The sequence below is a fragment of the Nomascus leucogenys genome, chromosome 22a (genome assembly GCF_006542625.1).
Source record: "Nomascus leucogenys isolate Asia chromosome 22a, Asia_NLE_v1, whole genome shotgun sequence".
In the NCBI taxonomy this organism is placed as follows: Eukaryota; Metazoa; Chordata; class Mammalia; order Primates; family Hylobatidae; genus Nomascus; species Nomascus leucogenys.
The window spans coordinates 20519691-20531298 of NC_044402.1; the positions used below are offsets into that span (position 1 = coordinate 20519691).

Consider the following 11608-nt stretch of genomic DNA (forward strand, 5'->3'; position numbering starts at 1 on the left):
ATAAAAGGTATCCGATACGTTTTATAAAGCAAAGTGATCTCCAGGATCACAGATCTTGAGTTGCAGAATTGGAACTAGAATTAAGATTTCCTGATTTTTGGTTCTTCTTGTCATTAAAAATATTTTATAATGAACAGGGAATTGTGTCCTTCTGTAAAAGTTAAAGAGCCATGAAAGTATAGGAATTTGGTTATATAAATGATATACAGGCAAGCGTGCTACAGTTTTGTTTGTGCCTGCACAAAAATATAAGATAGGACCAATGTTTAACAATCGGGGAGTAGTTTTCACAGTACTAGTTAACCACAGGTTACTCAAAATAGTGAATTCAGTTAGGTGGAAGCTATGATTCAGACTATCAGTGATGTCTGTATTGGTGATAGATTTCGAGAATATATTCTTGTGTGATCCCATATTTTAAAGGAAAAGATTAGATTCTTTTTAGTTTTCACTGGACATTCCCCTAAAAAAACATTAAATTTCCTCAAATGAGATGAGTTTGCCATCAAAATAACAGAATCTCAGACTTTGTAAGGGCCGTTCAGTCATAACTACATACCTTTATTTTATTAAAGCAATACCCCAGAGAATGTTGGATAGCTTTTCAGTTACTCATTTTGTGAAGAAGGGAAACATTAAAGAATTGAAATTTTATTTTCAAAGAACTTAACTTTTAAAAATTGCATACTGTTTGAGGACAAATGAAAGTAAAAGTATTTTAAAGAGCAGCATAAAAGGCTAAGTGGCTTTCATTTATGTACTTTTAGAACATAAAATTGTCTTTTACTTCAGCTATTGTCTTGTTTGCTTAAGTTTATTTTGTTTTGTTTGTAGAATTCATGAATTTGATCTTTCTCCCAACTGTGAGTTAGAGCATATCTGTTAAACTCATTTTCTCAGTTTCCTCAGCACAAAACTGGAATAATATTCCCATGTTGTTTTGCATTCAAGTTTGTTGTAGGAGTTAAAGTGCATTAAAAAGTGCATAGTGGTATAAAAATCAGAAGTAAGAATTATACTGATAATGGTACATGCAATAGTACTATTAATGGTATATGCATGTAACCTTTGTAAACATAACTCCAGATGTGCAAAAGCAGATAGCATGACTCTTTAACCTTGTAATGATTAGGAAGTTATGGGACAAAATCCTCACAAGACGTCCAGTTCTATCTTGAAAATGGAGACACATTTACGTGGCATCAACAAGCAATGTTTGTGGTTTTCACTTTCTACTGGGAAGGATGAAAAGGCTGTGCTTGGTTTGTTCAAGTTGCTGTTGATTACATTAACAAAGAAACGTGACTCTTGTAATTCAAACACTCACACAAGCAATCACCCTTCCCTAAAGACCTAAAATGACTTCTTCATAGAGGAAAAATATCTCTAAATACACACACACACACACAAAGATACGCACCCATATATTTAAATGTAAACGATTAAATGAAAGAGGAAAACATGATTTTGACAAAGAATAGACCAGATGCTTAATTTTGATACTTCTTGCAATAAGCCATATTCACATTGCAATTTTTCTTTCCACATTCTCTGTTTAGGGATGTATTCTAGCATGTTTAAATGAGGCTGATGTAGATTAATTTCTCTGTAGGAGTTTGTGGCTTTGACTAAATTTCCAATGGGACACACTTTAGCCGATAACATGTATCTCTCTTGCATTTAAAGGAAACATGGAATATTTCACTTCCTGTTTCATTTTACGGTAATGCTCTGAACAGCAATAACAGATCTACTTAGAGATTCCTGCTTTCAATGCATGTGAATTAATACCCATAATCATAGTTATTCTGAGGCTTTTTAGCATAAGACACAAATACGGAGGTTGGTCTTAAATGAAAATCATGAAAAATATTCTAATACACTGCATAATTTCTTGGAATTTAAACTCAGGCTAGTTCATAAGTTTCAAAGCCTAATGGAAAAAAGAAATAAGGGAGAATATACCTTTTAAATTTTCCTCTAAAATAATTATAATGCTAATTGCAAAATTGTAAAACCTGGACTTTCTGGACCACTTTGTATATAAAATACAGAGAAGCCAAATTTCTGTGTGGGTTAGGGTTTACCTACTCATGAACTTAAACAAAAAATTACACATTTTGAGATTTTCTAAAATGTATACATACTATTTTCCTTTTTCAAACTGAATGCTGATTGTTATGGATAGCATGTAAAATTCTACATACAACTTATGCTTGTTAACATGGTATTTTGTTGTAATAGAGTGGTGCCCTAAAGACCACATTAAGCATTAAAGCTTTTATGCTATTTTCATCTATGCCCTCAGTTATTCAAAAATCGCACATTAGTTCCATGTACTACTTTCCATGGTGGGATTATAATGATGAACCAGGTAATGTGGTTGCAGCCCTCATTATCATACATTCTAGTAAGGGATCAAATATTAATCCTACATATACAGTAGTCATGTTTATTTAGTAATCATGTACGTAATTAATACAAAAAAGAAAAAAGGTACCGGTGTTTCAGCATTTAAAATAACTTGTTCATTATCCATATTTTTTTCCTTTTTTTGCTTCTCTTGGTGTAGTGGGTTTTTTCTTGACTCTTAAGATCTTCTTCTTCCATGTTTAGAGATTGGAAAGTAGACAAAAGTACTGTATTGATTTTGGTATGCAATAAGATTAAGACACAAACCTCATCATGTGACTCTTCTGTTCAATACCACTCAGTGGATTTACACTATCCTCAGTATAAAATTCAAAATTCTTATTGTTGCTTATAAGGGTATTCATGATGTGGGCCCAGCTTCTTTTTCCATATTTTGCTTTCAATAGTTCTCACATTCTGTGCTTCCATTTTACTGAAGATCTTTTGTCCACTAGTGTGTTTTGCTCATTTATCACTTAATAGTCTTTGAACATGACTTCCCCTTGCTGGATTTCACCATTACTCTGTGCCCTCCCCTAACCTTACAGTTCCTTCTCTACTTTCCTCCCTTTCTCATTCTTCTATCCCTCTAAGATCACAATCTTGATGTCATTTTTTCATATAGCCTTTTGACTGATGAGTCATGTGTAGTTCATTGGTCTGACCAAAAGTGCAGAGCCTCCTTTTACTGTAGCAGACTTCTGACTACCTGTCAAATCATATTATTTTAGTGTAATGTGGTCATATGAAAGGCTTTGATGAACATTCCTTCATGATACAGGGATATCACAGGTCCGGCGTATTATCCCAACCTATTCCAATATAAAAAAGCATTAGGTTTAGCATCGGAAGACCTACACACCAGTCTCACCTGCACATGTTATGTTACCTCTCATTTCTTTTTCATAGTTACTCGAACAGTAGGAGTTGTGTGTTTTTATTTTCCTTGTATACCTCACAGGATTGTTTATGAATCTTAATTGATATTTGAAGAAAAATCCCTAACTATGCTAAAACATTTTACATATTATCATCAGTTTCAGAGGCACAAAAGGATTAAATAGGCTAGGGTCTTACCAGTCATCTCCTGTATGCATGTCACAAGTCTTAAAGGGAACAAAGTCAGAAAGTGTCAATTAGGATGTACACATGTGTCAATGTTACCTGAAGATGCCTGCACTGCTAATGGTGAGTGAAGACCAGCACCTTGACAACCAAGAAGAAGTGCATATTCTTTTTTAAGACGTTTTATTTTGAAATAACGATAAATTTATAGGAAGTTGCCAAAAAAGGCATGTGGAGGTCCTATGCACCCTTCATCCAGTCCCCTCAATGTTAATAATTAACATAACTGGAGCATAATATAAAAAACACGAATTGCCTTGGTGTTTTCCATAGTTCTGATTTCACCAGTTGTACCTGTACTCATCTGTGTGTGTGTGTGTGTGTGTGTGTGTGTGTGTGTAAGTTCGTGTACACCATGCAGTTTTATCACATGCATACTTCCATGCAACCACTCCAAAATCAAGACCCTTAAGTGTCTAGTCACTTCAGAATTCCTTGCTCTACTCCTTTTATAGTCACTTCCACTCCTCCCGCAGCACCTGCCAACCATTGATTTTTCTTCATCTCTATTATTATGTTATTTCCGGAATGTTGTATAAATGGAGTTGCATAGTGCATATATTTTTGAGGTTAACTTTTTTGCTCAGGATGATTTCCTAGAGGTGTATCTATGTTGTCACCTATATCAATTGTTTTTCCTTTTTAATGCTGAGTATTGTTCTATGGTATGGTTGTGCCCTAGTTTGTCTAGTCATTCACCTGTGGAGGAGCAGAAGTGTGTGTTTTTTAATTACAGCAATTAGGAAATGATGACGTTTGAAATGATCTTATGTGAAGAATCGTAAGACAAATTATTAGTTAGTCCAAAAATTTTATTGAAGGGTCTTTTAAGCATATTTATCACATGTAACTCAACAAGAGTTACAATTGATTTGGTAAAGTGTGCCTTTAAAATGCTTGATCCTGAGCTGTTAGTCTTTCATTATTAATGTACTAATGATCCTGGTGTGTGTGTGTGTGTGTGTGTGTGCGTGCACATGTGTGTGTGTGTGTGTGTGCGTGCACATGTGTGTGTTTCCAAAGTGAAATCCTTGAAGGCAGGGATTGAAGGGTACTCATCATCATATCTGCAAGGCCTAGCACATTGCCAAGCCCCTAAATCATGCCCAATAACTTTTGTTGAACAAACTACAATTCCAGAAGTCAAATGCTCTTGACAGAAGCTATTTTCTATGCCCCTATTGTGTAGGCCACTCTACGTTTCTGTTGGAGAAGCAGAAACTGTCAGTCAAGTGATTTTGTTAAGGGCCAGAGTGGTAGAGCTGGTGGTAACAAGACCCAATCTTCCTTCCGCTAGGTCAGACTGCATTTCCCAATAAAATTTTGCATCCTTTTTGCAAGTTTTCCCCACTGTAGTTTAAAAAATGGCTTTTAAACTGATAAACTAAGAAAATAATCCTTTTCTTTTAGAAAAAATAATGAAAATACAGCTGGTCTATATTACTTATTACTTCACTTGGGGGTATGGATGTCTTAAAGACTTCACCAGCTTTCTTACAAAAAGAAAAAAAAAGAAGCTATTGCATTTAGAGAAGCAACTACAGTCATTTGCCTCCCACAAAGGCCACTTTAGTGGTAGACTTATATTTCACTGGCATCTTGAATATAGCTAGCCCCCCAGTCTAACAAGTACTGCCAGTACATTCAGAGTCTTCTCTGAGCATGGACAGAGCATTAGATATCAATAACAGTGATATATTCAAATGGGATTCTTATCCAAAGCCCTTTCATAATCTGGAACAAAGAAAGTGACCTTTCTAGATAAAATGCCCTCATAATTCTCTACTCTAATGTTTTAAACCCAAAGCATAGTGAAGGAAAGTAATTTAATAATACAGCATCTTAAAAAAAACAAGAAATTCCAGCATTCTTGTGTTGCTAGTGAATATGAAGGATAAAATAAAAAGGACCACTCACCTGAAGACACAGAAGACCTTTCCTACTAGATTTTTTAAAAGACTAAAATAGATTGACAATGCTAGGCTTGAGTATATGCAGGGCAAAAAGTGTTGCTACTTACATTTAACATTCTTAGGTTTTTTTTTCCCTCCCTCTAGTGTAGAAGATGAAATGACAGAAAGTAGAGCATTATAAGAGTCCCAGTTTCTTGCTTCATCTGAGAGGAGTATTTTTTGTAAGCCAAAAAAGAACATTGAATACTTTGCATGCTAGAAATTCTGTGGCTCAAGGCTGGTGCATTAGATACTGAAGCCCCAGAATTTGCAGGCTAGAGACAAGTGGAAAGAGCAAAGTGTCCTCAAAGCAGTGCAATAGAAAGACAGGACTCTTTTATTTGTGACCTGTTTATTCCTTGTCTGCTTTTACTGCTATTCCCAAATACGGATTTTAAAACTTTTAAAGTTACTAGAACATATATGCTTAGGCTTCTCTGCTGTACTCAAGATCTTTCTGCATCTAAGCTTGCAAAATACGGCAAAAGGAATTTGGAAGCTCTCCTTTCCTCCCTTCTGCTATCCTCTCACGAAGGTTTTCAGACATAGCCAAGCTGAGCTGTTATTTTTGATATCAACCCTCTCTAAAATAACCTTTCAAAGATTTTAAGTGTAAATGAATCACATGAGTTCACATACTCATATAAATGGAATTTTTTTCTGCAAAATAAATAACACAAATAAGATTAAAGGATAAAAGTGTTTGGTTTACGTTTACTGTGAATGAGATCTGGTCCAAAATGCTTAAAACTAATTCCAGCCACCAGCCATCTGACAAGCTCTCACAACTTCTTCTCTTCTAATTCAAAATTTCCGTTCATTGGCACAAACTTTGGAATCAACTCTTTGGAATGAATTTCTATGAATGATTTGGCATATTTTTGAATGGTATCTACTGAATGAAGCAACTATATGAGTATAATACACTGCACCTGTTATGAACTGGCTTAAAAAAATACCACCAAGTGCTATAAAAAGGCAATTCTACTGAATAGGAATGAACATTGATAAGAGATATTAATATTTACAGTCAGGAAACCTGAATTGTGTAGGTGTTACTATACTAAATGGAGTGAATTCATAAACTTCCAGCAATAGATCATCTTGGAGTGTATCACCAGATAAAAAGAAAACTTTCTCTAGGGCAAGAAACCAATTAATGCTCTATAGTTGGATTTTAGATCTAATATCACCAGACGCTACTGATAAGTTACACTGGAGAATGTGTATGAATAAGTGGGAATAGTTAACTTTTTTTCAATTAAGAATAAGTGGATTGATGTCACTCTACAGGAAAGGAATATGTTACTAGGATTCTACCCCATAGCTATGCCACATGGTGTCTTCTACGTTGCCCTAAATTAAAAATGTGATGAAGATGCATTTTATTAAAAGCTTAAATTCTTTTATACAATACAGCATTTATCTCTTTCAGATATGGAAATGCCAATTCAAAAGGAAAATAATTACTTGTAGAGAATTCATGGTGTCCTAGTTGATCCTACCTTCTAAACATTCTTCTGATCATTGCTCTTCTCTCCATTTTTACTTCTGCTACATTAATTCAACCTTTAATATTTTCAAAAAGATTAAATCAATAATTTGGCTCTTTGGAGCTGCCAAAATACTCTTTTCTAAAATCAAATTGTATCCCTCCCTGTATTATATCCTTTAGTAGCTCCTCCAATGTCTCAAGGGTAATATCTGCACTTTTTATCTTTTGGTTTTTGGACCATCCCTATGATCGACACACTAATGTTCCCCCAAAGAAGTCTGCACTCTGATCCCCAGAGCCCATAAATATGTCACCTTATATGGCAAAAGGGTCTTGACTTGGTTATCCTGAATGATCCAGGTGAGTCCAGTGTAATCACAAGGCTCCTGGTAAGTGAGAAGCAAAAAGCTCAAAATGAAAAAGGAGATTTACCATTTGAACCAGCCATCCCATTACTGGGTATATACCCAAAGAATTGTAATATCATGCTGCTATAAAGACACATGCACACGTATGTTTATTGTGGCACTATTCACAATAGCAAAGACTTGGAACCAACCCAAATGTCCATCAGTGATAGACTAGATTAAGAAAATGTGGCACATATACACCATGGAATACTATGCAGCCATAAAAAAGGATGAGTTCATGTCCTTTGTAGGGACATGGATGAAGCTGGAAACCATCATTCTCGGCAAACTATCGCAAGGACAAAAAACCAAACACTGCATGTTCTCACTCATAAGTGGGAACTGAACAATGAGAACACCTGGACACAGGAAGGGGAACATCACACACCGGGGGCCTGTTGTGGGGTCGGGGGAGGGGGCAGGGATAGCATTAGGAGATATACCTAATGCAAATGACAAGTTAATGGGTGCAGCACACTGACATGGCACATGTATACAGATGTAACAAACCTGCACGTTGTGCACATGTACCCTAGAACTTAAAGTATAATTTAAAAAAAAAGAAAAAGGAGATTTGACAACAGAACCAGTTTGGAGTAATGTACTTTGAAGATGCAGAAAAGAGCCCAAAGCCAAGGAATGACGATGGTCTCTGGAAGCTGGAAAAGGCAAAAAAATAAATTCCTTCCTGAAGCCTCCAGAGGCATGAAGCTTTGCTAACACCTTGATTTTGGACTTCTGACCTTCCAGAACTGTGAGAGAATACACATTTGTGTTGTTTTGGGCCACTAACTTTGTAGTAATGAATTATAACATCAGGAGGAAGCTAATAGAATGTCTAGGAGCTGGGACACCACGGGTGCTCAATACATATTAGATAAATGAATGAAAAAATTAATGAAGCGCATCAGTATCCATAAAACCTTGTTTCTTTATGGTTTTCTCTTACGTGTTGGTGTATTGGATGGCAATTCTGTGAGTAAGATTACAATGAAATAGAGGTTTCCACCCCTGGAGAAATACGTGCTTTCAAGCTGCAATTTGAATATTTGACATGGAAAGTCTAGATATTGTATTTATCACAGAGATGTATGAGGCATATAAATACACATTGTGATTGAGAGTGCATTCTCTAGAGTCAGCCTGCCTGGATTCAAATTCTAGTTCTACTGCTAACTGGCTACATAGCCCTATGCAATGTTTTCAACCAAGTTATGCCTTAGTTTTCTCTCTATTTAATTCCCACATAAGAAGGATTTTATGAGAATTAAATAAAATAAAACATAAGGAATATAAAACTGTGTCTGGCTTATAGTAAGCACTCAATACATTTTAAGTCTTATTATTATTATTCCTGTTGTTATTGTTATTTTTAGGGTTTGTTCTATAGGACTCTAATCACATTTTGGTTTTCAAAAGTGTTAAGAACTCAATTGTACTTATTCAACAAACACTCCCTCTGGATATATTTTCATCTAATGGCTTGACAGTTGCTTGTATGTAGGCCATATTCTGAAATTATGTTTTTAAATAATAAAAGTGATATCATTTTGATGTTACAATTTACCACTTGGGTGCAGTAAAATGGAAATATTTTCCCAGTAAATTATTTATAGGGTTTGTCATTTGAATTATTCAAAGGAGAGGAAGTTGAGTAAATAATAAGACTAGCATTCATATCTAGTCTTACTATCCCTGACCGAACATACTGACTTAAGCAGGATTGTTAAATGAAACACTGTTTAAATGGAAAGTGAAACCCTTGATAGCCACAAAGATTTCAAACAAAAAATTTTCTATGGACAGCTTTCTTTTTATGAATACAATGAGACAATATTTGTATTATTGTTTTAACCTAGTGTTTATGAGTTTGGGGTTTGGCAGTTTTCCTAACTATTGTTCTGTTCCTGATTGAAAACCTGGAATTCATCTACTTTACATGACTTGTTCCATTCAGATATAACAGTCTCTGCAGTGTTTGATTTTACTGGCTTAGGTCATTCACGCTGCTGCTGGTGGGGCTGCGTATGGCAACATAAAATGAACACACGATTAACTTTTACTGAGTTACAGACATTCACAGTGAAACGTAAACCATCATATATACCACTCAGATTCAGTTAGTTAAAGAAGACCCCATAAAAACAGCTTGAGTCTGTCTGTTCGTTTTTGTTTTGTTTTTCTTTTATAAAATAAATACTTTTAAGAAATACATTTTAAGCCTTAATGTATACTGATATGTTTACATATGCATATTAGTGTTCTTGTACAGAACGGCTATTCTCTTGACCACATTGCCAAATAAGAAATAGCTATACCTAAACTTTCCAGATTTTTCTTTGATAGAATTATTTTTTCAACCTCATGTATGCAGGACTTAACTAGGTCTGATATTTGATACAAGCCCGTGTTTTTAGTGGAAACTATATTTTTATGTAAATCTGTTAATTAAAATTTATTATTACTCTTCTTTTTTGAACACACTATTTTATCCATTGTTCATTTATTTATTCAATCGTCACTCTTATCTTTTCCAACTTTACATTAAATATTAGACATACACTGACAGTGTCACAAAACCCTGAAGTCAAAAGATGTGACTGTGTTATACTGTTCTCTTTATACTGCATTACCAAATAAATTATCTTTGCCACGTAAATTTTACTTTTGCTATACCGAATCAATGTGGGTTGTAGAGAAGCCATTTGGAAAAACACTTGGATTAGAATAATTTTAGGTTTTCTGGTCTGTTGCATACCAAGAAAAGGAAGGTAATTAGCTCTGTGCACCCTGTACATCGTAGGAACATATTTACATAAGAAAATAAACCAAGATGCTTAAAGAAGCAAATACTGTTTCAGTTACCATATTAATCAGCTTGAAATATAGTTTGTTCATATTCTTCTTAGCATAAAAGTATTCAACGTCAACTTACATGTGATTAAATCAACTATGTTCAATAAACATTTATTAACATCTGCTGTGTTCAAGGCATTTTGCTGAGTGTTATATGCCATAGCCACCAGGTCTTAGTAAAACTTGCAATCAGAATATGGGGTTTTGAAAAATGATAGAATAAGAAAAGTAGAGAAAAATAAGGTTAGAAGATAGGTTTAAGTAATATGCTTTGTGTTTTCAATGTAGTATTGGCTGGGAGAATAGGGAAAAGGACCTTAGTGACATGGGTCTCTTTGGATAATTAGCATTTTAGTGCTCCACACGTTCAGAGAAACTTCTCTAGTAACAAACTATAGAAATGATGCCTGAAAATATAGTCTTGGATAATTAGCATTTTAATGACTGAGATAGAAAGGTGAAGTAGATGGTATTTGATACGGTTTGGCTGTGTCTCCACCCAGATCTCACCTTGAACTGTAATAATCCCCACATGTTGAGGGTAAGGCCAGGTGGAGATAATTGAAGCATAAGGGCAGTTTCCCCCATACTGTTCTCATGGTAGTGAATAAGTCTCAGGAGATCTGACGGTTACATAAATGGGAATTCCCCTGCACAATCTCTCTCCTGTCTGCCGCCATGTAAGACGTGACTTTGTTCCTTAATCGCTTTCCGTCATGATTGTGAGGCCTCCCCAGCTATGTGGAACTGTGAGTTTATGAAACCTTTTTCCTTTATAAATTATCCAGTCTCAAATGTGTCTTTATTAGCAGCGTGAGAACAGACTAATACAGTATTGCAGTGAAAATATTCACCACTTCTCCATACCGGGCCAGTACATGGAGAGGTATTATACTCCTTACTCCATTTAGGTTAGATTTTGTCAAATAACTGCCTTTTGTTAATAAAATGTTCACCATTTCCAAGAAAAAGCTTTCAGAGTCCCACTATCTCTCTGTTCCTTCTGCCAAGTGACTGTTGTGTTCTAGAGAGGAGTTGCTCTATTCGCTTATTCTGAGAATGGAGGGGCAAGGAACAAAGCCACAGGCAAACATGATAAGCAGGAATGTGAGCGGGAAATATATCTCTGTGGTTTTAACCCACTAAGGTTTGGAATCTATTCCTTACTAGAGAAAAATGTAGTTTAAACTGACTGATACAGGGACAGGACATTCTGGAAAATGCTACAAACACACACAGAAGGCATAGAGACAGAAAATTAAACAGCATTTGATTTAGAGACAAAGAGAGTAAGGGAATTGTGCATAGAAGTGTAGTTTGTATTCACACTGCAGAGGACCCTATGAGTCTGAATGCTA

The 11608-nt window shown here is 35.3% G+C and overlaps 1 pseudogene; it reads right to left on the reverse strand.

Moving 5' to 3' along the window:
- Nucleotides 1–10594: 10594 nt before the first annotated feature.
- Nucleotides 10595–10673, reverse strand: LOC115832730 (annotated as a pseudogene).
- Between the last annotated feature and the right edge of the window lie 935 nt (nt 10674–11608).